This window comes from Lygodium microphyllum, chromosome 10 (genome assembly GCF_053477565.2).
Source record: "Lygodium microphyllum isolate KBCC chromosome 10, Lygodium_microphyllum_v1.1.10, whole genome shotgun sequence".
NCBI lineage: Eukaryota > Viridiplantae > Streptophyta > Polypodiopsida > Schizaeales > Lygodiaceae > Lygodium > Lygodium microphyllum.
The window spans coordinates 38,640,087-38,666,221 of NC_141144.1; the positions used below are offsets into that span (position 1 = coordinate 38,640,087).

Genomic DNA, 26,135 nt, shown 5'->3' on the forward strand with positions numbered 1-26,135 from the left:
AGTGTGGACTCATGCATCTCGTGAGATCACATCAGTAGATGAAACTGCTGGCTCTTTACAAAAATTTTCTTCCATAGTGATCAAGGAACAAATGCCTACTACAAGCTATGAAGATGTTGGAATGGTAGTCTCAAGTGGGGAGAATGTGCTTGAGCAACCTATTGTCTCCAGTGTACCATAGCCAAAGCCTAAGATCTCTAAACTTGAGCCAATGGCACAACCAAGCCGATAGTTATTTTTACATGCATTGCCTAGTTACCATGGGTTTGGGCTAGTGCCACAACCTTAGTACTCCTATGAAGCCACAGAAACCCAATCACAAGAGGGTTCTTGATTGCCTAGTAACTTCATGTCTTTTTCAGATCGAAGCACAAGCTATTTTAGGCCAAGTTCTAATTCAGATACGTGTTATCAGTTTTTCCCTACAAACCTTACTTCTAAGTTTAGTAGTAATAATACCACCTTGATAAGTGGCCAATCCCTTTTCTTCATGTCAAGAGTTGTCACAGACTCCAACCGTCACACACACAACATCATTAGCAATGGCATAGCCACATTGTGCATATGCATAACCTACGAGACTCAAAATTTCACCATACCCCACCAACATATTTGGATACCAGTTTGTCCCGCCTGGTTATGCATACTAGTTTGTCCTGCCTTGTTATGCATACATGCATACTCAATACTAGCATAACTATACTGGAAACATTGGCTATCCTCAGGCCCATGGTAGCACTTATGCTTGTGGTGCCCATGACTATCCTCCTATTGGATCAGTGAAGTACCCACCAGAAAAGTCTCTTGCATGCACCAAACCTAAAATCACAATTCAATACAACATCTTAGACATGAACTTGCAGCCATGTGTCACTGTGCTTCAGACAAAAGTGCGTCTATTTCACTGCTGGAATCCAGGGCACAAATGGTTATCTCAATCGTATTCTTTTATCGACTTCAGCTTTGCTACAAGCCTAATATACCCTAGTATATTTTGATTTGTCAAAGGAAGCTAAATCAGAGAAGCTGGAAGCTGAATAAAAAATGCCAGCTTCTGGCATTCGGGCATAAATGGTTATCTTGATCGCAATCTTCTACCGACTTGAGCTTGGTGCAAGCCTGATGCCAATAAAAGCCCAAATTCATATCATAGTTGACTTATGAACTCACAAAGTCTCCCCTCAAAGGAATAAAATAGATCAGAGTTGGGCAAGAGGAAGAAGCCCATGGTGGCATTCTCCCAGAACATAAGCTACACATTTTTGCCTACCCGTTGCATACAGTCCATAGGTACCCCTTGAGTATAATCCACATTCTCCACCCTAGCAAGTTCCCCCACTCTATAGCTCTACAAGGGAGCCTCAATCTTGCTAGACACCACTTTCACTAGAGCCGCATCCTCAAATATGTTCATCTGGTCCAATGGTGCATTCGTCTATATACTGCAAGCAGCAATCTATTCCGGCACATTCTCAAAATTCACCTGTTGGGCCCCTATAGCTCATGAGTCATTCCTCCTTGGGCATTCATGGGTCAATGGATACTGGCATGGAAGAAAGTGTGGGAGAAGATGGCCATTCTCAGAACTCCAAGTGCAAGCGTCAAAAGCCTAGACCATTGTATGAAATGGATGAGATGGAGGATCAAAGGAGCCGATCACACAGGGAGGGAATTCCGGCATGGGTTTTCTAGAGTTTTAGTAGGTACAACATCAATTAATGTAGAATGCTAATCTGATGTGGGACATGATTAACATGCCAGCTGTTCAAAGTTTGATCAACAACCTTGAGCTCATGCAAAATTTGATCATGAGCAATCCACTGATGAGGGACATTATTGATAGGAATCCTAATTTGGCCCACATCCTCAATGATCTAGATACATTATGCCAGACACTTGATGTAGCCAAGAACCTTGAACTTGTGCGTGAGATGATGAGAAACACAGATGGTGCAATGAGTAACATTGAAGCAACACCTTAAGGATTCAATATGCTAAGGCGCATGTATGAGATAGTGGAGGAGCCTTTACTCAAAGTAGCAGTAGTGGGAGCTGATGGTAGGAATGACCTGGCATCAAACCCTTTTGCGAATTTATTGGGTCCACAAGCTCTTGGAATAGTATGAGCCTAAACTCCTCAAACTGGAGCTAACACCACGACGACAATACCTAGAACCCTCGCTCCAAATATAGTGCCAGTTCCCAATCCTTGGAATCCGACTCAGACTACTTCCAATATGGGGAATGATACAGCCAAATCTGGGCAGGCCAATACAGGCACAAATACATTGGGTGGGAAAGCCAGGTTAAAAGCTTCCTCTTGACCGGTCTATCTTGCAAGAGGATGAGCTTCCCAGAGAATGGCAAGGTTCTAGAAATATCACACCACACAGTCGTTAGCTTAGCCCTGGACAAATATTTGCAAATACACAGAAAATGCTTAACCTTGCAACTGCAGTAGGCATGGATCCTGTGCAGGACCTTATAGGATCTCTAAAAGAACCATGATGATGGTGATGATGACAACTCCACTGCCACTAAAATGGTATACAACCACGAGCTCTTGATGCTTAGAGGCTCTCTATGCCATTTATTCTTGGACTCATGGAGTAGAGTGGAGGTAATGGGCTGATCTCCTCCATGGAAGCTTGAGAGGAGCTTGAAAAGAAAGAGAGAGAAAGACTCTCCCTAAAAAGTAACAGTAACTTCTCCCTCCTCTACTCTTATTACCAATGTTTTTGGAAAAATACCTTCAAAAAATGGTCTAAAATGACCAATGAATTGCTAACTTCAGCCTTCCTACCACCAAACTTGGTCCAAGACTCCATTAATGCAGACCTGCAGTCCTTGTGATCCAAAATTCCTTGATAATTGCATTGCTCCTCCATGCCATGTCTGTATCTATGTACCTGTGGCTCTTAAATCTGTGTGACAAAAGAAAAAGATAATTGAATGGAATGTTGGCCAATTGGATCAAGAACCTATGGCTCTGATACCACTTGTCATGAAGAGGACGGGAGAGAGAGAGAGAGAGAGAGAAGAAGAGAGAGTGTGTGTGTAGAAGAGAGAGAGAGACTGCAGGAAGAGAGAGAAAGATTGTGACGGGGAGAGAGAAATACTAGCAAAAGGAGAGAGAAAGACTAGAAAAGGAGAGAGGAAGACAGGAAGAGGGAGAAAGAAGCCATGAAAGTTGGGAGAGAGAGAGATGAAGATGAAAGGAGACTTGTGTTATAATCTAATGCCCCAAAAATCAAGTCCCTAACACCTTATATTCCAGCCAATGTAGCTAGTATTTTCCCATTATTAAATCCCCCTCTCTTACAACATCTCACTTCTAGAGAGGGATATTCAAGGCCATTGGGACTCAACTCTATTTCAGTACAACCTATCACCCTCAAACTGCTAGCCAAATGGAGAGGCTCAACCAAGTCATTGAAGATATCCTTAGAGCTTATTGCTATCATGAACCCATGAAATGGATCCAATATCTACCATTGGTAGAGTTCGCCTATAATGTTTCCTACCAACAAAGAATTCAAATGACACCTTTTCAAGCATTGTAGGGGCATGACCCTACTTTAAGGGTAGAAGCTTCTAAGGGAATTCTCGAGGAAATGGATGAGCAGGTTAAGGCCATCAGCCAAGGATAGGCAGAAAGCCTATGTTGATCTAAACAGACAAGAGCGACTCTTCAATGAGAGAGACATGGTTTTTATTCATGTATGATCTAATAAGAGTTCCTTGTCATTGGGAAAATTTAAAAATTTGAGTCCAAGGTATTGTGGACCCTACAGGATCCTCAAGTGCCTAGGGCCCAATGCCTACAAACTCCAACTCCCTGAGAACGTAAAGGTTCACAATGTATTTCACGTTTATCTATTAAAGAAATATGTATCCAATCCTAGCCATGTACTCAATGATCAACAAGTTATAATGCCAAGCCGAGGATTCCTTAAGCTCTAGCTAGATAGAATCCTAAACATTCGAGATAAGAGATTGAGGAGTAGAATCCTCAAGGAGTACCTCATCTAGTGGAAAGACTTTCTAGAAGAAGATACCAAATGGATTGAAAAGAGTACTCTCAACCAACAATACCCCCAATTCCTTTTGAGATGAGGACATCTCGATTCCTTAAGGGGGGAAGGATGTACTATTTACCTTCCTCCTACCATATGACCCCCCCTTAATTAGGAAATTTGTTTTTTTTTAAATGAGGAATTAATGCCCTCCTCACCCACGCCCCCAGCTACAAGGGGAGCTGCAAGGAGGGCCGATGATGGTGTGGAGAATGGGTCGTCAAGGAGATAATATCCACTCCCTCTTCCCCTTTGGGCCGCCATCAACCTAGCTGCCCAAATGAGGATGGGGGGGGGGGCTCCATACCATGCTATTTTCCCCCCCAACACACTATAAAGCCCCTTATGCATAAGAAGGAGGGGGATTGTGATCGTTACTCTTCCTTGCTATCAGACTAGAGAGAGAGAGAGAAAGAGAAAAGAGAAGGAGAGAGTAAGAGGAGAGAGAGAGAGAGAGAGCGAGAGAGAGGGAAATTTCCCCTTTGGAGGCTTCCAAGCTTCCCCTTTCTTTTTCCCCTCTTTGAGAGGGTTCTTATGGTCGATTTCCTTCCACAAGGAATAAACTCTCATGTAGCCTAGGTGCATAGCCGCAAAGAAAAAGCCAAATTATATGATACCTCTAAAGCAAAGTAAGGTCCAATCGAGCGTGAATCCCGCTTCAACCGATGGAGTTGCGGGTCAAGGAACCACGACACTTGGTAACCATGTGTGTCCCATAATTCCTACTTTGATGGGAACTCTTAAAAATGTAGATCGAATTCATTGGGAAGGGAGAAGTATTCTAGTAAAAATCTATAATAACTAACCACCAATTAGGTTGCATTATTCAATCATGTTGGAAATTGTGTTTTATTGCACTCTAGCATGTTTAGAACGAACAACTTGCACAAAAGATTTCGCATTTGTGCACACTGAAATCAAGCACTTTATTGATTGTATTCCTAGTGTACTAGATTTATGTACTAAGATTTGCATGCTTGAGAGGTAAAAGAAAGTGGAAAATGGGTTATCGTGACAATAAAGCATATTCATCATTAAGTGGAAATCGTACTTTTTGCATCACGAAACTTGTGAAATTGGAAAGGTAGGACTAAAGGCTTGAATCAAGCCCATGAGGACCCTGAGTTGCTAAGATAAAGGTTAACTATTTTTAGGTCATTTTGTAACGCTAAGCCGGATATTAGTCCCCTATAAATCTTTGGAGAGAAGTAGCTTGCACTTGCATTAGGCCTCATGACTTGGTATTCCTCGCACAAAAGAAAAATACAAGCCTCTATTTATGATTTGCATAAGAGCATTGAAGTGAATTCCCAAGAGTAGAACTCTGCATTGCATCATGGTCTTAAGAAGGACTCGCTTCTAGATTGTGTGGTATCATGGACAGTTTCAGTTGCACTATTAGGGATTCATCTTAAAGATAGTTATAAGACATGCATATGCAGTGCTAACCTTAATTGCTCAGAGCAGTTCAATAAGATGAATCCTATATACACAAGGATAGGTCTTAACTCCACTTATTTGGGGTTTAAAAGTAAATGAGCTAAACTATTGTTATATTCATAGGAGGACCTAGAGACATGTAAAACACTCATTGGTCTCTATGATAAAACTGCCCTCGATAAAGCTGAAACAACCTTGAAGATATTACCTTTAACCATGACACAACTCGATGTTAATAAAAGAAAACTTGAGTGTCATTTTTCCAAGACAAGGACCCTAGACCAAAGGCTAGCAAGCTAGGACAACTACCATCCGATAATTATCGGTGATTGCATAATTGCTTGCTCCTATCACATAGGAGTGGGGTCGGAAAGAAGGTATTCCCTATCCGTCTGAGGATATTGGAGATTGCAGTCAACTCAAGAAGGACGAATGCTAAGCGTCAAAGGTAGGGACTCCACCTTAGCAGATGTCCCAAGCACCCGCCTGCACCATTGTTTGTGCTTGCAAATTTAAGAACACCTCTTGTAAAAAGATTATATGACCCCAAACTCATAAAGGAAATGGGAATAATGAATTAGGTTGAACTTTTGGAGGGCATGCCAGACCACCCTAGCTAGCCAGCAATCCTAGCCAAAGGGGGTTCTAAATAGCCATGACGGGAACGTGGACCGAACCCGCCACGAGAGGCCTCTCCCCGGGTTGGTTTGAATGTAGGAGGAGGCTTGGATACCAGGCAGGCTCTGGCTATAAATATCTTGCCTCTGGTTCCTACTCAAACGATCTATGTGACTTGAGATAGATTCTCGAGGCCCCTGTTACTAGTGCAAGAGTGGAATCTTGGAGGAAATAAGGTGCATCCTCATGGATTGAAAAAAATTTCCCTTTTGAACAAGGCTTGTATCTTAGCTAAAATGATAATATTAAGTTTACTTCTAAGGAAGCTATCTAAACTTCTTTTAGTTTTAGTGTCATAAGATTACGTAAACGAATCTTGTTTCCTAAGATGCTTAATTAAGAAAGTGGATTTTAAATGTCACACATAAAGGTGATAGGGGCTAATTTGATAACTAAAGTATGTCTATATTGGGAAGCGGGTGGGCGGAATTCCGAGAGATCCACCCTACGGCTAGGTTGTCCTAGGAAACTAAGAGGCTTCTCACAAGATTTTACCATCATTCGACCTTTAGACAGTGCGGGTTAGAACCCGATTCATGTCGTTTTAGGGAATCGGAATGGGTTTATGCCCTACAGGTAGAGAGGTGGAGCAATGCATCCCTCTGGTTTCTCATTCTCCTTGAACCATGTGAGGTATGGAATTGCTTCAGATTGGGTAACTCCATGTAAAGTAGAATGCCCAGGAGACCTTGACCACTCGGGACTCAAGTTTCATGTTGATCCTAGTGGGTTCGGTCATGAACATACCATTGCGGGTGGACTCGAGAAACCCTAGGTGACAAACCCCGTGACATTCCATGGGAGTGCCGGGCGGTGACATTCTGATTTGTTTCTCGATGGACTGTCAAAACACGCTTGGACAGCCAATAGATGGGCACGTCATAGAAAGTACCTTTCAAAGTCAAATACTTCTAGTAACCAAAGAAAAAAACCAATGTGAGAAGACTAAAGATCATTGAGGAAAGTGACAAAGAAGCTACATTGCCAAAGAATGATCATAAGATGCTAGAGATAGAAGGAATAAAGAAGCAAATAGAAACTTATAAGGATGTCTTATTATTTTGCATCCTTCTACATTGACACTTACATTTTGTAACTCATGATGTAATGAAAAACTTTATATCCTATTTCAAATTAAATAGAATCATTTTTATAGATTCAAAAGGTAACTTGCTTCACGATGGCTTATATGTTTGTATTGAATAATAAGTTTTTAAGAATGTCATTGAACAAGATGGGATGTTGTAAATTTTTAGATTTATGGCTCAAAACTTACAATTGGGGAACACAAAAAACTCATACAAAAGAAAGAGCATTGGCTCTTTTTTCCAAATATAGTGTACCATTGACTTTTAACTTATATCCAAGGGATGCATTGTTTAGTAACTTCAAAGGATTCCTTACATCCTTTAGGCTCCAACTGAAAGTAACATTTACCTCCTTTGCTACTTTATGTGCTATAGCTTAAACCTTAACTTTAAAAATATAGAGCTCAAACCTATCAACCATCCTTGAGCTTATGTCATGTACATGATAAGGGATCCCAACCTCACTCTCACTCTCATTCACATTCATTGTCACAATCGCAATCACAGTCACAACTACAATCTTGAATTCCTAGATTAGTATGAAAAAGAAGAATTTCTTAGATTAGCTAACTTCTATATGAATCCATCAATTTCTTGAGAACCATAATATGATCAACCACGTAGCTCTTCTTGAATGATGCATTTCTCAAGAAAATCCCATTCTAATTTGTGTCATATACCAAATTAGATGTGTATGTATCACTCTTTCCTACTTTCAATCTCAATTGTCATATTTAAACTTAATAACATAAGAGGAATAATCATATATAACTCAAAGAGAAAACAAGTAAGGAACAAAAACTCCTTGTATCTATGTAGTTTGTCTTAAAGTAGTCTACAATTTATTTTGGCTCTAACTTTCTGTTGTAGACTTAGAATATGGTTGTTTGGGTATTTGATTCAATTAAAACAGACATGATTAACAAGATAACATGGTAAAATTTTTAATTAGGCTTTTTGTAAGAGAAAATACAAATTTTAGGTTAAGTGTCATAAAAACTATGTTTTTCATTTTCAACAACTCTTCTATGCTATTGTTTGGCTTTCTTATGTATTTGATTTCAAAAAATTATAATAATGTCTATTTAGAATATAAAAAATACCATTTACAATCAATATGACTATATTTAATTTTTGGAGACTCTATAAGTTAAGCAATTAACAAGTACATGAACATGTATTTTGATGATAGCAATCTTTATTTAGCATATTATAATCAATTATACAATACTATACACATAAGGTTTCACATGGATGGCTCACTAAATTAATATATTAAATAGTTTTAAGAAAAAGATCATTACAAGGATGATCATAAATGGAATAAATTTAATTAAAATCTTAATTGTGTTGCATATAGATAGCTAGTTAGAACCTTTACATGCATTTATATGTTCATAAATGCATCAAGTCTCACATGCATAGCATCATTTTTAAAACAATATTTTTCAATTAAATCATGAGTGATTGATAATAAATTATCTTTATTAAATTTTTCCTAATTAGGTGCACCACATGTCTCAACTTAAAATTGCAACAAAACTTTTGAAGGCATAAAAACTCAAAAGTTTCCTTGATGTGTGCTAGCACAAGTTCAAAAGTTATTTGATGTACCTTGTAAACAAAATTGAATAATACTTTATACTTCCACAAATAGTAGTGCATGCTGAAAATGAAAAGGCCATGGATTCATTGAAGCATCCAAGCTTGCAATCTTATTAAGCTTACAATGGCATGTTTTCATGAGACAAGAAAACTATTGCATCCATTTTTTGTACCATTTCCATACCATTTCCATTTCTTCTTGAAGAAATCCCTATCCTTTTCAAATTTACATAAGTATGATATGGAATCATGAGAATGCATATAAGTTCATTTAAAAGCAAGGAACTTAGAGAGAGAAAATCATGTTTTTTAAAGCCAACAAAAAAATGAATGGTCACAAATGAAAAGGATAGCATAAACTTTCTCTCTAACTCAACTATAAAGCTTTAGAAAACCTCATGATCACTTAAGTGGTTGTAATGACAAGAAAGATACTAAGTAGTATAGGAAGAGAGTGATTGATAAACAAAGGAGACAAGAGAGGAAGAGATTATGAAGAGATTCCAACCTACTTTACTTTTCTATTAGTCATAGCCATAATAATCATCAATCATAATATTTATTTCTATGACAAGAATCAAAAGCAAAGGTTCCAAGAGTAGCAATGCAATCCATGCAACTGTCCAAAATGATTATCACAATCCCAACATAAAACTCATGCATGCAACATAAAAAATGGAGCAAGAGGCATTTATCTTGTTTTTCTAATGTTCTCCTTTGGTTATTTCTTTTGATAAATTGACATTTGGAAAGGTTATTCTTTAATGGGGTTTTGCAATCTCTCTCATCCCATGTTGCCGCGAAGGCTTTTAATTCTTTAATTATTAAAAAATACATTTACTTACACATCACAGTGGAATTAAATGACTACTCTTCTTTAAGAAGCTTATGGGTTTGCCTTCACTATGCAATTAGAAGGCTCCTTTTGAAAATGTAATATGCTATATATTTATATGTCTTTTGTGAAATAAAATATCATTCTATTGATCATACGTGGTACATTTGTATTTTTAGAGTTGCATCTCCTAAGTATGGGAGTTCATATCGTAAAAGGTTTTAACTAGAGAGTTCTGCTAGTGTGTATAGTGAACAATAATAACTGCAAGACACTTTTTTTCTTTCGATATTCGATGATCTTTTAAAAGGTTTTAGTCTGTCCTAAAAATCATATTAACCTTTCAAGTTTATCATGGATTACAAAAAGAGATAATAGAGAAAAATTCTAGGAAAGGATTGTAGTTATTATGGTATATAACATGCTTAAATACATTCTATTTTAAGATTTAAGAGATACAAAGATGCGATTTGTTTATGGCACAAGATTCTCTCTCTCATGTAAAAGGAAAATCAATGTAAGGATAACAATGTGAGTGTTTCTCAAACTTTTTAGGTTGAATTTAAACTTGTACGGACAAGGGAAGCATCTCCTACCATGCAAGGATAATTTTATTTAAAATTTTAGAGGTTCCTTGAAAACATTCATTTAGTGAATCATCTACCATGCAAGGGGAAAGCATCTCCTACCATGCAAGGACAAATTTATTTAAAATTTTACAGGTTCCTTCAAAATATTCATTCAGTGAATCGTCATTAATTATCTTAAAAGCTCTTTGCATATTTGCAACAAGCCAACATTTGTTAAAAATCAGAAGATTCATAATACAAATGATTCAAATTTATTGATAAATATGAAATCAAGAACCCAACCAATGCATAAGCATCCACTAATGAGGTAGAGATGTGGGACCAATATATAGATTATTGTCAATGGATCATTATTTTTTTAAGTAGAATATTAACCTTTGTCTTCATAGAAGAGTGAACATGAGTGATTGTTCCACCCTATCCAAAGCAACACGTGATGGTGATCTTGTTGCATGTAATTTGTTATGTTATGATGGTACCAAGAAAATAGAGGACACTTTAAAATAAAATGCTACAATGGATAGTTACATTGTGATTGTAGTTAATATATTCTCATGAAAATATCATGGCCCATTGTAGACTCCACTGGTCAAAGGCTTGTTTCTACCAGCCCCCCTTGTACTTTTCCTTCTCATAATGCTCATATCCTGCATAGCCTGCAGATCCGAGGGATGCAACGCCAGCTAGTTCAGCCTCATGCTTATGTTTCGAGGCATGTTGGAGATCTGTTTTTGCCTTATTACCTTCGTACTAACAAAGGAACAAGGTAGAGGAGTATTAACGTGGAATGTGATGTGTCTCTAAACATTACGTACATACATATGCATAACACACATGAGGTACACAACACATATACATACACACATACGCTCATCATAGAGCACATATGCTTTTAAGGCTCATACGCATGGACGTATATAGGATATGTAAGTATGGAAGTGCACATGCACCAACATATGCGTACATGTGTACGCATTACGCATTGCGCATATACAAGCACGCATTACGACGGTATGTGAATGGACTATGGGCCTTACTCATACATGCTACATGTGTCTTTGTGAAAAGAGCGGCGAAGGCACCCGCAGCAACTGCGCCAAGCTCTCCGAGGCGCTCATTGCGCTGGTATTCCGTCTCTTCCCTCACACGCTCGTAGTTGTAGTCGTTAGAAGGGCGGATGGTGCCTGCCCATTATAATACTCGCCATCGTGGTGGTGTGGGTAAGAAATGTATGCGTATCGATATTCACTTCCGCTGGAGCAAATGTGTTTCTACGCGGCATGAGTAGTGACAAAGCTAGAAGCGCACGCGGGAGCGGGAGCTCCATGAACGTAGGCATGAGCCAAAAGCCGCACCCGCTTCACTTGCAGCAGCGTGCCACGTGTACTGCGTTCTGCCCCACATGCACGGTCAGCCCGGATTGGAACGATACAGAGAAAATTAGCATGGCCCCTGCACAAATCGAGAAATGGTCCAAATTTTTTTCGCCTTTCGTCGCTGCGTCGGATCCGAATATGTTTTTGTTTTCGCCCGCGCCGCAAATGTCGAGAACCCGGCTTTTCTCCTCGTAACAGCTTCCTTTCTGGAGGGTAGGCGCTCCCAACAGCTGCAGGACGGCACTCGGGCCCATGTATGAGAACGGAAAAAAGTAGAAGGACATATAACCCCTCAAAATTCACAGGCTTCTCTAGTCCCACCCTCTAAGAGAATATACAGCATTACTGTATACATCATGGCCTACTAGGCCATACAAATGATACAACGCAGCAAAACAGTTTGAGGATCCAATGTATGCGTATCGATATTCACTTGCGTCAGCCTTAATAGTTCAAGGCGTGAAGAACCGGATTCCTCTCGTCTTTTGCTTTACATCGCCGTCATCCGCACAAAATGCCACAGCCCACTGCCGATAATCATCGTATCATTATTACACGGCGCCACCTTTCATAATAGAAATTCTTCACCACTGCACGTCAACGTTAGGTTTCTTTTACACTCCCCTGGGCCCTATGAGCCAATGCCCTCAAAGTTCCCTACCAGTATAGATAAGGACAGTGACCTTGGCAAACCAAGGCCTTGAACGCTAGCTTGGCCGTGGAAAGGAGAACGCTATGCTTTAATGAAGCTTAGTCGGACAATCATATCTACATTATAAGTGCTATATTGAATCGATAAGCTCGTGATTTGTTTTCTGGTTAGTGGGTGTATCTTAATCGCCAGCGGAGTTATATGCTCCATGCGAAAGTAGGAGCTTCTCCATCATGTGCACAGGGTTCATGGAAGATAACACCTTCACATGGACATTCTTTCCTCCCTTCAGTGCACGACAGTACATCAGCACCATGGCCATGTAGTGCAAAACGCTTCGGATGAATGTGAATCCGGTCTATCTCCACGATAATTTGTAATGCATTCTTTCGTGTACACGTGAGTTAACACCCTAACAAACCCTATCTTCTAAGGTTTGTAATGATCCATTAGAGACCCTCAGCACAATCACCCTTTAGCGAAAAATTCTCTGGACGGAGGTTAATCAAGCCTAAGTCCATGATAATTTATAATGCATTCATATGCATACACATTATGTCAAGGTCCTAACAACCCTAATCTGTAAGGTCTATACATCCATTAAAGATAGTCATCCCATTGCTATTCATATTTGTTTGATTGACTTATAGTAGTAATGTGGTACCAAAAAAGCATCCACGGAGACCCATATCACATTGTTAATCGTCATCGCTTGGTTGCTCAAGGCAAAGGCACACATAAACATATAAGTCAAGCATGTGAGTTCAACGAAGAAAGCTTTTGAGATCCATTTTTTAGATACCTCTTATATATAGAAGGACAACATTTGATAGGGATATTCACATGAATAGCAAAAGAGTGTGTTTCATCTAGGATAAGTTGACAAATAAGGGGATTTTAAGTGAGGCCTTGAGTCTTTACTATATATTAACGAGAGGTCGAGGGCTGCTGCCACGTGGCAGTCCCCAGCCTCCCCACAAAGATGGTGGGGGCGGGTGCCACGACAACACCTGCCCGCCTCGAGCTGCTCGCCTCGAGGTCACTGCAGTCTGCGGCTCCTCGACCTTCTCGGCCTGTGGCTCCTCGACCTACTCGCCTACGGCCTCGATCCTCGACTTGCCTCCCTTGCCCTCCTCCTCGAGCCTCGACCCTCCTCGACCCTCCTCGTCTATATAAGGAGGTCCGTCAGAGCATGCCTGACGGAGGTCCGTACTACCCCTCTCTCTCTCTCTCTCTCTCTCTCTCTCCCTCCCTCCCCAACTGCGATGTGGGCGCAGACGGCATGGTGATGGTGGTGGGGACCGTCCTGGCGGGCGCCGCCACAAATTAGACGGGCTACTTTGAAGGGGAGGCGTCCATGCCTCTGGAGGCGGCCACTGCCTGTGCTGGCACATTTGGGGCGAGCGCCTACCCGGGGTACCCCGGCCAACTCCTGGTGGACAAGAAGGCGAAGGCCAGCTTCAATGCCTATGGCATCGACGACGTAGAAGACGGCCGACGTGCTGCGGCAGTAGCGTTGCCACATGCCGCGGTAGCGGGGCTAGCCGCCGAGGTCCCACATGTGCATGGTGAGGCGACCACGGGTGAGGTTGCGGATGTTAAGGCCGACAGTGGGGATGCGGTCCTCTAGGAAGGGCCCGTGGTCCCTGGCGATGGCGGCCACCAGCGACGTCTTGCCCGCCCCCTCCAACCCCATGCACGCCACCTCCATCTCCTTCCTGCCCTAGCCAAAGAACAGCAGTACCCTCCTCAGCCAAGCAAGAACCGCCTGCCAGAGCCGCCCGGCCATCCTAATATATATTGCAGCTGCGTTATTTGACGACGTGCACAGAATTGATATTGATGAGGAGGACGAAGAAGAAGATCTTTTGCTCGCATCGACAACCTAACTGACTCCACGTCCTGGGAATTTCGGCTGCCCGATACCAATTTGGTCGTCCCCGCCCCGGCGCGAAGCGCCGCGGCGAGTCTAGGCGCGGAGCGCCTAGTATGTCTAATAGTAAGGTTTACATTTAAGAAACCCCCTAACTTTGATTGCATGAAATACTATTCAACAGAAACAAAATTTTAGTGTTTATATAGTTTTCAAATTATCAAGTTTTCAAGTCTTTCCATTGATATAAGCCTTAGAGATGTTGTGATGGGCCAAATTACACGATAAAGGGAGAGACCAATTTCCTGAAGTCAGGACAAACATGTGGAGAGGCCATAAACATGTGTTGAAGGTAGTATGGGCTTATCTTCCTTTTATCCTTCTAGCATTCTATTTTGTTACACTGAGCATGTGTTTATCTTTTGCAGGCAAGGAGGAAAATCTTTGTGCTACTCTTGGGATGGCGAAGCTTTGCTAGTGCTATTCTGACTACTATCATGGTTGAGGGGATAGGCAAGAAATATATTTGAGAGTGATACACTTCTTCAGGACCAACTCTCATCATAGAAGAATGCTGGGGGAAATCAGAGCGGTGGGAATAGTAGTCACAAAAATGTCCCAAGTTGTAGCCACGGAGTGTACAAAGGATATCACTATTACAAGAATGGAAGGAGGGGATGGAACGCTTAGTCACATGAGTTACTGAGAGATGAATCTGAACAGGACTACCTCTTCTCTCTCCCTGATCTGTGCTTTTTTTCTCTCACTTATGCCATCCCTCTTCACTCTTTTGTATTCCTCTTTTGTGTCAATCCAAGATTATTGTTTCTATTCCATCAACTCCATCCGCTTCTTACCTTGGCCAATCCATGTAAATGGTTGGGTTTGGGGTTTGGATCAGTTGGTCATGACAATGTTACTAAAATACAAAAAAAAATATGGAGTAACAATATTAGCATTGTGCATGCAAGCATAGATCCCTATACTTACACATCAAAACATGGACGTAGCTCAAACATTACCTACATGAATCATTTTTTATTGAATCCATTACTTTTCCCCAAGTGGCAAGTTTATGCTTGGCAAAAAAGAAATAAGCCACAAGGAGAAATGAGGTAGTGGATAACCACATATATGACTAGTTATTTAAATATGGTAGAGTGAAAGCTATATAGAGCTCTGACCTTACAATCCGAATGTTGTTGTGAATGATTTTAGAGAACATATTATGTACACAAGTTCCTCATTTAGTGCTATTGCTAGATCATAGCTCTACTAGTACTAGATGTCAATCTCTTACAAGGGCACAAAAAATTTGAGTTTCAATTATTGCATGTGCATTGAAACTAGACAATGATAGAGAGAAAACATAATTAAAAACTAATTTAAGAAACTACAATTATATCGGCCATCCACGATAGTACTAAGTTGTGGTAATGATCCCATTTTGCAAATAGACTCATGGTATGCATCACTCTATCACTTCCATTCATCAAATCCCTCTTGGGTTATTTCTTCATCTTCTTCCACTCATTATTAGCCATATTGGCTTTCCTCTTCCCTCCCTATACATTTTGGATCCTCTTACTGCTATATTGACTTTTTATGTAGTTTTTAAAGAAGTGATACACATTAGAGGATTTAGGAACTTATGGAGAATACATATAATGTCTAGAGTGGCAATTCTTATCTCTCTAGTCAAAAAGCATGATTGTCTTAAAATGTTGTCATTAAAGTTATGGATTCATAGAAAATTCTCATCTTCCTCTATTGTGAAGATATATGCCCATGATGGAAAATGACATAGTTATGGGAACTTAAATCAACTTCACATCTTGATTTAAAAGCTATTCTACATTAATTGTTGTGTTAGGATTAGCCCAATGGGCAAACATAGTTACTATTGTTACATTATATTAGGGAAGATTTGGGCTCATTCTTTGGCCCTATAAGAAAATGAGAGAAAGTGTGGTGTATTTAAATATATATATATATATATTGTAAAAAAAATCGCAATCTAGGTAATTTATTTCATTTTGTACCATGGAACATTTTTTCTCTATCATTGATAACAAAAGTGTTATATGCTTGTCATCTTCAATGCCTCTTTGGTTATAACTTGGAATCTCCTTTGAAAGCTATAGAACTAGTGGTTAGGACAAGAAAGAGATGAAATCAAAGAACAATAAGAGGAGATCCAAGGAAAGATAAGGAGTCTCAAAACCCAACTACTTTAGCTTGACAAAATAAATTGATGATCAGCTTGTATCAAAGGTAAATAATTCTTAAGAATATCAAGACTCTCAAACCTAGAATTGGAGGTTGCATGAGAAAAATATTTGCAATATGGTGACATTTAGTCACTCACCATGAACTAGTTATGGTCTTCATTTGTGTTTTGAGACCATCAAGTGGAAGTAAGTATTCACTATCTGAAGTCATTATGAATCCATGCTCATATGTTTGTGTTGTTATTGTTGTAACTAGCAGGGTTCTTTTCTTAGGCAAAGTAAGGAATGTAAAGAGAGCATTCTAATTAACCTACAACAACACGGTTTCTCCTAAAGCTATAAAGAACATGTTGGTCAATAAAGACATTTAGAAAGCCCAAGAAATAATGTGTTGGAAAGCTCTTACAAAGTTTTTTCTTAGACAAAGAGGGAATCCAAGACATCCTAGATAGAGTGGGAATCATTGGAACTCTTCAAAGTTATGCAAGACATCCTAGATAGAGTGGGAATCATTGGAACTCTTCAAAGTTATGCAAGAGATATTGAAGAGGAAAAGGGTTTCATTATCTTTACTTCCAAAGCCATCTTCACTTCAACATACAAAATGCGGCATTGACCAAAGATTCTTAGGAGTCCTTGGTGATCCCTTTCACATCACAAAGTGCTAAACTATGATAGCTTGAATAACATATTCTTTAACCTAAGGCCTTTGCAAAGAACTATGATCATGCTTTATATGCTAGAGCATACAATAGTAAATGGGATTGCCATTTCTTTTATCAAGATAGATGAAACTAATATTGTGAAGCATAAGCAAATGAAGAGAGTTTCTAACACCTTCATGAATAGGGCTCTTTAGGTAGGTATAGAGGGGGATAAAGGCATGGAGGTCTCAATGCACTTCAAAATGCAATTAGAGCAAGGCATTTGGTAGTTGGGAGAATTTCAGGTTGACATGGATTTTTTTAATGTGTTGCACCATGTATTTCAATGAACTTCTATACCTGAGTATATAAGAGCTCAATAAGTAGGAGAGGAACTAAGCATTAAAGGGATTGGAAAATATAAAGTGGAGTGGCACATGCCACACATTCAAAGACAAGTGCATGTATAATGTGTTAAAATATACTACTATTAAGAATTATTGCATTTATTGCATATCCATAGCAAATTAGTGCTATGCTACTCATTGGAATAAGGTGTCTAATAGATATATGTAGGATCAAAAATTTCAAGCCATTCTAGGTATCACTCTAACACTTGTTCACATTTGTACATTACATGTCTTGTGTACAATACTTGAGAAAGTTGTGCATGTTTACATTGGATTCACATCAAAATTTCAATCATAGAAGGCTACAGATGATGCTATTAAGACTATTTGGAAGGTTTAGTTAGATATTGGTCTCCACAAGGGTTACATTATGATCCATGTAGAGTCAGCAAAGATCGAAGAATGGGAATTAATGTTGTTAGGAACCCTCAATAGGAGAAGTTAAGGCTATAAGGTTTTTGGGCTTCCACAACAATCCTAGTAAGAGGAACATGATGAAATGTCTTCTTATATTCATTACAACCCATAGAGAGCACTAAATAATGCATTCAAAGACCCTGGGGATAATGGAAGAGCAAGCAATGTAGGTCAAAGTTTGAGAGGCATTGGATATAGTATTCCTATATAATGATAAAATATCTTGGTCCAAGAATAATGTCCTAGCCTTCAAGTAGGGGTGAGATAAATTCAAGATCGCCATGAAAGATACTTGGCAAGCTAATAATCTTACACACTATATGGTAAGGAGCTTCATATTAGGTTTCTAAGCCTTTGAAGTTACTATTTAGCTCTTAATTAGCCCCAACCTTTATCTTATGCACAACATATTACTCATAATTCGGGTTCTTGGTTTGTAAGGTAGTGTGGAAATTTGTTGATTTGGTCTACCCAATGAATGCAGAAGTCTTATTACTAAGCAAGGACCAAATATTTCAAACATAAAGACACAGTGGTGGACAGAAGGAAAAAAGGCTATTGAAAGTTTTCCAATAATTTTATACATTACCTTGACCCAAACAAAAGGTCACAAGAAGCAAAGAGGATACACCAAGGCTACAACATAGCTCTTATATTACAAATATCAAAATGAAAGAGATAGGAAGCATAAAATAACTCATGTGTGAAAGAAACATTTTTTCAATGTATGGTCTCTAGGGAAAGGCAAGACTAGAGGTGGTGCTCAAAGAGTGGATATTCCTCAGATCACTGCAACAAGCATGAGAAATGATGTCATATGCTAAAATTTTAAAAAATCAATGGTTCTCTCTCTTTCTCTCTTGCCATAATTACTATTCATGTGGGCTAAGAGGATGAGGGGCAAATGTTGTTTGATCGCAATAACATGCAAGCAATGGAGCAAGGAAGCATGAAGGTGGTTGGTAGTGGCTATATGAATTGTGAGCAGGTGGTCTATGTCTTTCAAATTAGGAAAATTTAAGTGGCTTTCTTGTGATAAGTCTCGGGTTTAAAGAAGATTCAATTCGATTATTGTTTTCATCATGAAATTGAGATGCACATGGGCTAAAATTTGATATGGAAGTGATATGTGTTGTGTTTGAGGGCTACAAACCTTTTTTTAAGAATGTGCAGTTGTCATAATATGGAAATTAATTATCTAGTACAAATAAAACATGTAGAATTAAGAAATATAATGATAATTGATAAATTTGGTGAAAGCAATCTTACATGTGGATGAAATAGTGTATGCTACTTGCTATGGTTGGTCTTTGCTGTTGCTGCTGTATGATCCAAAATTGAAAATTAATGACTATTTATTATAGCAATAATTAAGAAAAAAATAATAATAATTGTAAAAAAATTAAATTATTTTTAAATCTAAAAATGGAATAAATTTGTAGAACATTGTTGTATCACTACGTAGAGAGAGTGTGAAAAAATCTGGAGTGTATCATCATCTGAGTTTCTTATTGATCTAGAGAGTTCATGTGATCTTAATCATTAATGCTATTGTCCATAGTATGGTTAGTTCCAAAATAGAGGAATTTTGGACAATTTTAGCATATTTTGGATATTTTGGATATTATTTTTTGTAAATATCATAAATAGGTGTAGAAAACTTCTAGAATAGAGTGATATACAAAAAGGCAAGAGGTTTTTCAGCCAATTTTGGGATATCTCTTTGCAAAAAGGACTTGTGAATTTGTGTGGCGTGCATTCATAACCAAACCGTCACATCTTAGGTTGCTATAGGTGTTGCTATCTTCTTAGATGTTGATATTATAATTTGAAGTATGTTGTTTTCATTAGAGGTTTTGGTTTGGTTGGTAAAGTGATGTAATTGAATTGTTTATTCAATTAATGAATTTTGTTATTACTTGCAAATCAGGTAAATACCATCCTTCTCTATAAGGAAGGTTGGTTTCACAAATTCAAAAAGGTGATGAAGTGGTTTGAAGATATGATGACCCCATCCAAAAAGATCTCACCTAGAGTATTTGGCCATCTTGATTGGTATATCAATGATGTCAAGGAAAGTATTAGGGGCATGCTTTAGGGATTGCCTAGCCATTGAGAGTTCATGTATTATATTGTGCTACACTAGGGAATGTATGAGTAGTATATGAGATGTTTAAAGCTCAAGTTTAGCTTATAGAATGGACATGTAACAACAAATGTGTAGAAGAGCAATGTATCTTCCATGTTATCCTTACTACAAGACCATCACATCTTAGGTTGTTATAGGTGTTGATGTAGTATGTTGTGCTACACCTAGGGAATGTATGAGTAGTATATGAGATGTTTAAAGCTCAAGTTTAGCTTATAGAATGGACATGTAACAACAAATGTGTAGAAGAGCACTGTGTTATCCTTACTACAAGACCATCACATCTTAGGTGGCTATAGGTGTTGTTGCAGACCTTACATGGCCATCTTAGATGTTGATATTATAATTTGAAGTATGTTGTTTACATTAGAGGTTTTAGTTTGATGTTGCTACCATCATGTTGATATTATAAGCAAAACTATTTGTGTTATCAGGAGCCTATGACTATTTGTGTGGCTTCTCCAATTTGGTTTGTAAAGTGTTGTAATTTAATTGTTTATTCAATTAATGATTTTTGTTATTACTTGCAAATCAAGTAATTACCATCCTTCTCTATAAGGAAGGTTGGTTTCACAAATCGAAAAAGGTGATGAAGTGGTTTGAAGATGTGATGAACCCATCCAAAAATATCTCACCTAGAGTATGTGGCCATCTTGATTGGTATATCCATGATGTCACGAAAAGTATTAGGGACATGCTTTAGGGATTGCCTAGCCATTGAGAGTTCATGTATTATATTGTGCTACACTAGGGAATGTATGAGTAGTATATGAGATGTTTAAGCTAAGCTTATGGAATGGACATGTAACAACAAATGTGTAGAAGAGCAATGTATCTTCCATGTTATCCTTACTACAAGACCATCACATCTTAGGGTGCTATAGGTGTTGTTGCAGTATGTTGTGCTACACCTAGGGAATGTATGAGTAGTATATGAGATGTTTAAAGCTCAAGTTTACCTTATAGAATGGACATGTAACAACAAATGTGTAGAAGAGCACTGTGTTATCCTTACTACAAGACCATCACATCTTAGGTGGCTATAGGTGTTGCTGCAGACCTTACATGGCCATCTTCAATGTTGATATTATAATTTGAAGTATGTTGTTCACATTAGAGGTTTCAGTTTGATGTTGCTACCATCATGTTGATATTATAAGAAAAACTATTTGTGTTATCAGGAGCCTATGACTATTTGTGTGGCTTCTCCAATTTGGTTGGTAAAGTGTTGTAATTTAATTGTTTATTCAATTAATGATTCTTGTGATCACTTGAAAACTAGGTACCTACCATCCTTCTCTATAAGGAAGGCTCGTTTAATAAATTGGAAAAGGTGATGAAGCGGTTTGAAGAAGTGATGACCCCATCCAAAAAAGATCTCACCCAGAGTATGTGGCCATCTCGATCAGTATACCAATGATGTCATGGAAAGTATCAGTGACATGATTCGCGGATTCACTAGCCTTTGAGAGTTCTTGTATTATGTTGTGCTAAACCCAGGGAATGTATGAGTAGTATATGGATGTTTAAAGCTCAAGTTTAGCTTATAAAATGGACATGCAACAACAAATGTGTAGAACAACACTCACTACAAGGGACTGGGGCAATAGCGACGCCGATTAGCGACGGCGTTTATCGGCGTCGCTATTGGCGTCGCTATTGGCGTCGCTATTGGCGTCGCTATATGCGTCGCTATATGCGTCGCTATACGCGTCGCTATTTGCGTCGCATTTGCGACGCAAATAGCGACGCAAATAGCGACGCGTATAGCGACGCATATAGCGACGCCGCAGGGAAAAAAAAGCGCGGCCGAAACCAGAGCGCCGTTTTCATTTTGTTTTCTTCGCCTTTTGAGAGCGAGAGCGAGGGAGAGAGCCAAGGCTTTGTGAAAGAAGAGGAGGAAGAGACTTGTTGCCGCCGCCGCCGCCACCGCCACCGTCGTTGTTCGCGAAGGAGAGGAGGAGCCCTCGTTGCAAAGAGAAGCCGCCCACGCTCGCCATATCTCATTGGTGAGTCTCCCTCTCTCTTTCTTTTACTTGTTGAAGGTTTAAATCGTTCTCTTTTGTTTATTTAGGAGAGGAAAAGAAAGAGAAGGAGAGGGAGAGGGAGAGAGAGGGAGAGAAAGAGAGGGAGAGGGAGAGAAAGAGAGTGAGAGTGCATTCTCTCTCTCTCTCTCTCCCTTTTGCTTGTTTAATGTTTAAATTACTTTCTTCTTTGCTTGTTTAGGAGAGGAAACGAGAGAGTAAGAGAGAAAGAGAGGGAGAGGGAGAGGGAAAGGGAAAGAAAGAGAAAGAGAAATAGAGGGAGAGGGAGAGGGAGGGGGAGGAAATAGGAGAGGGAGAGAAAGAAAAAGAGAGGGAGAAGGAGGGAGAGTGCATTCTCTCTCTCCCTCCCTCTCCCTTTTGCTTGTTTAATGTTTGAATCACTTTATTTTTTTCTTGTTTAGGAGAGGAAATGAGAGAGAAAGAGAGTGAGAGGGATAGGAAGGGGAAGGAAATGAGAGAGGGATAGAAAGAGAAAGAGAGGGAGAGTGCATTGTATCTCTCCCTCTCCCTTTTGCTTGGAGGATGTTTAAATCACTTTATTTTTTGCTTGTTTAGGAAATGAGAGAGAAAGAGAGATAGAGAGGGAGAGGGAGAAAAAGAGAGGGAGAGGGAGAGGGAGAGGGAGGGGGAGGGGAAGGAAATGAGAGAGGGAGAGAAAGAGGGAGGGGGAGGGAGAGGGAGCGAGGGAGCGAGGGAGAGGGAGAGGGAGAAAGAGGGAGAAAGAGGGAGGGAGAGGGAGAGGGAGGAGGAGGGAGGAAATGAGAGAGGGAGAGAAAGAGAACGAGAGGGTGAGGGAGAGGGTGAGAGAAAGAGAGGGAGAGGGTGAGGGAGAGGGAGAGGGAGAGGGAAGGGAATGAAATTTAAGATAATATACGTATCGATAATGGTATGCAATGTGCTTTGCATACGGCCACGTACTTCATCAAAATTAACCCAAAATTATTGTTATAGAAGTGGAGATCCCTTAAATTGAGTATAGGATAATTTCTCTCAGGTCTTATGACTATGAGTAGAATTGATTGAAATAAATTTTATTACTATAGTTGTAAAATTTCATAGATGGCGCGCATTAATTTTAAAATGGATTACTTATACTCAAAGCCGAGATATAACAAAAAATTATCTACCGGGACAAACAAATCGTTGAGCATGATACAAGGCCGAGATATAACATCGGAAAATCTCTCGACTACTATATACAATGCAAGGTTTATGGTCAACTTGCAAGTTGACGTACATCTCCAAAAAGCTATCCATTTAAGCCTCGTTTGCTGTAATGTAGATAAGATGGCAAACGAAGAAGGTCCTATTGTTCAAGACCGCGAGTCGTATCTTAATCAGCGTGTCCCATGTCCTTGCTCTCAATGCAAGTTGGCAATTAGACGAAAACGTCGATTGTCTATAGAACACGTACGACGATTTGGCGAGTTTCAACCTGAGATTATTGATCAGGCGATTGCAGATTTTCAGCAAACGGTATTTTCAAGTTAGCATTTTTCATGCATTGTACTCTCAAGCTAATTGAAAACCATACACAATAAGATTGGGTCTTGTTGGCAAATTTTGTGTCCAGGGGGGTGATGTCTCGACCCAAGGGGGAGAGCACCCTTTGCGGCCAATTAGAAGAGTTCGTGGACGTGAGATGGATGGATGGCAGGAGCCAATAGACCACTCGCAAGGCCCATCTATATCGTCAATGCCAGAGGAGACAGACAACCTTCCCGACTTGCCTACAATCTTGGAGCCTGAGATGGAGGCAATGATCGATGCATTGATTCCCATGGATGTTGAGACATCTGACCCGCTTAGAGAGGAAGCATCCATACCATTATATGATGGGTGCCGAGTATCTCGGTTGAAGACATTGCTTGCACTCTTAAGTGTGCAAGCGAAATACGGTTGGAGCGATACGAGTGTGACTGAGTTATTCAGGTACCTTGCATACAGACTTCATTGTTTTTTTTTTAAACAGTATTATTGTAAATATGGATGGATTTTTCAAGGTGTTTTATGATGTTTTCAGGTTATTGAAATATCATATATTGCCACCTGCAAACACCATGCCTGAGTCTCGTGATGATGCACGACATGTTTTACGGAAGCTTGGCATGGACTACAATAACATCCATGCATGTATCAACGACTGCATATTGTTTCGAGATGAATACGAGACTATGGAGACATGTCCAAAGTGTGGTGCTCACAGGTATCGACAGGACTTGCAAGGGCAGACCATCCCTCAAAAAGTCCTCAGACACTTTCCGCTCATCCCCCGCATAAACCACATGTTTCGCACGTCTGCCATGGCAAGCTTGACAACGTGGCATGTGCAGAATAGGTCTACGGATGGAGTGCAACGAATATCAGCAGATTCGCGCGCATGGAGCCACATTGACTCTACCTTCCCAGGCTTTGCGCGAGAGCCAAGGAATCTTCGGCTCGGTCTCGCCATGGATGGTGTGAACCCATTCGGTCTGCGCTCGACTTCTTACAGTGTGTGGCCTATAGTGCTTGTCAACTACAACATTCCTCCATGGCTTTCTACGAAGAAAGGACATCTCATCCTTAGCTTGCTCGTCCCGGGCCGCTACAAAGTAAAAAATATGGACGTGTATCTTCGTCCATTAGTCGATGAGCTTAAGATTTTGTGGGAGGAGGGGGTCACGGTGCAAGATATGAGCAGGCGCGATGGTCGGCGGTCAGCCAACATTCGAGCCATTCTCATGTGGACGATGCATGACTTTCCGGGATTGGGAGAGTGCTCAGGTGAGCAGACATTTGTTCACGCTGGTAATATCTATATTTTATTTCATTCAATCAAGTATTCACTAGGTCGTGGATCGCCTTGCAGGTCTCGTTACCTCAGGTTATCATGCATGTCCATTGTGTGGGCCACAGTTAGACGCCCGAAGGTCACGAACCATGAAGAAGATGGTATATCAAGGACACACCACTTTCTTGCCGGAGGATCATGAACTCAGGGAAGGTTTTCTTGGACGACCTCCAGCACGTATGAACGCTGCAAGCTGGTACGAGCTGAAAATGGTAAACCCGGAATCACATCCAAATGGAATGCGACGGTTCTCAGTTTTCTACGAGTTGCCATATTGGACCCACTTACAGGTCAACCACTTGTTGGATCCCATGCATATTTTCAAAAATGTGGGCAGCTTGCTATGGGACCACATCACAGGAAAGAGAGACACTATAGGGTCACGAATGGATTTAAAGGAGGTAGGTAAGATGGAGGCGCTTTGGCCGCAGTCGAGTGCTGAAGGGGGAGTGCAGCTTCCTCGCGCTCCCTGGGTTTTGTCTACCAAAGAAGAGCGCATTGTGAAGCAAGTAATCAAGTCTATCCGCACTCCGACGGGTATGATGCGTTCTCTCAGGTCCGCATTTTCTAAAGATGACCAAATGTCTGGGCTAAAATCCCATGATTGGCATAAGATATGTCAGGTTTGTGAACAGAATGGATTTTAATAAGCGTGGACATTTTGAAATTTGAAAAGTGACCATTATTCTTAATGCTTTCTCATTTGTGGCAGTTTGTCCTACCGATCGCGATCGCGGGATGCCTAACTCCAGAAATTCGTGGGGCCATTTACAAGCTGTCGACTTTGGTGCAATGGATCTCACAGAAAGAGATTAAGACGTCCTCTATTGAATCCGCAAGGCGGGGAGCAGTTGAGACGGTCTGTCTCTTTGAGAAATACCTGCCCACTAGCATGCTCACGATACAAGTTCACCTTCTTGTGCATCTTGTGGACGAAGTGGAGATTGCCGGACCTGTCCATACGCGATGGATGTTCTTCCTGGAGCGCTTCATGAAAACCCTGAAAGGCTTTGTGCGACAACGAGCTCGTCCGGAAGGTAGCATGGCGGAGGGTTGGTTGGTGTCAGAGGCATTAGTGCATATCTCACAATGGCTACCAACGGTGGAACCAGACAATGAAATGCTATGGACGCTCAAGGACGATGACAGGCTGACTGGAGATGTGGTGGTTGGAAATGGGGTAGAAAAAAGAA

The 26,135-nt window shown here is 40.2% G+C and overlaps 2 pseudogenes; one reads left to right on the plus strand and one right to left on the minus strand.

The window, feature by feature from the left end:
* The first annotated feature begins 11,701 nt into the window (after positions 1-11,701).
* On the plus strand, positions 11,702-11,795 carry LOC148029898 (U6 spliceosomal RNA; annotated as a pseudogene).
* Positions 11,796-13,880: 2,085 nt separating this feature from the next.
* LOC148029899 (uridine 5'-monophosphate synthase-like) overlaps positions 13,881-26,135 on the minus strand; it is a 64,692-nt pseudogene continuing 52,437 nt past the window's right edge.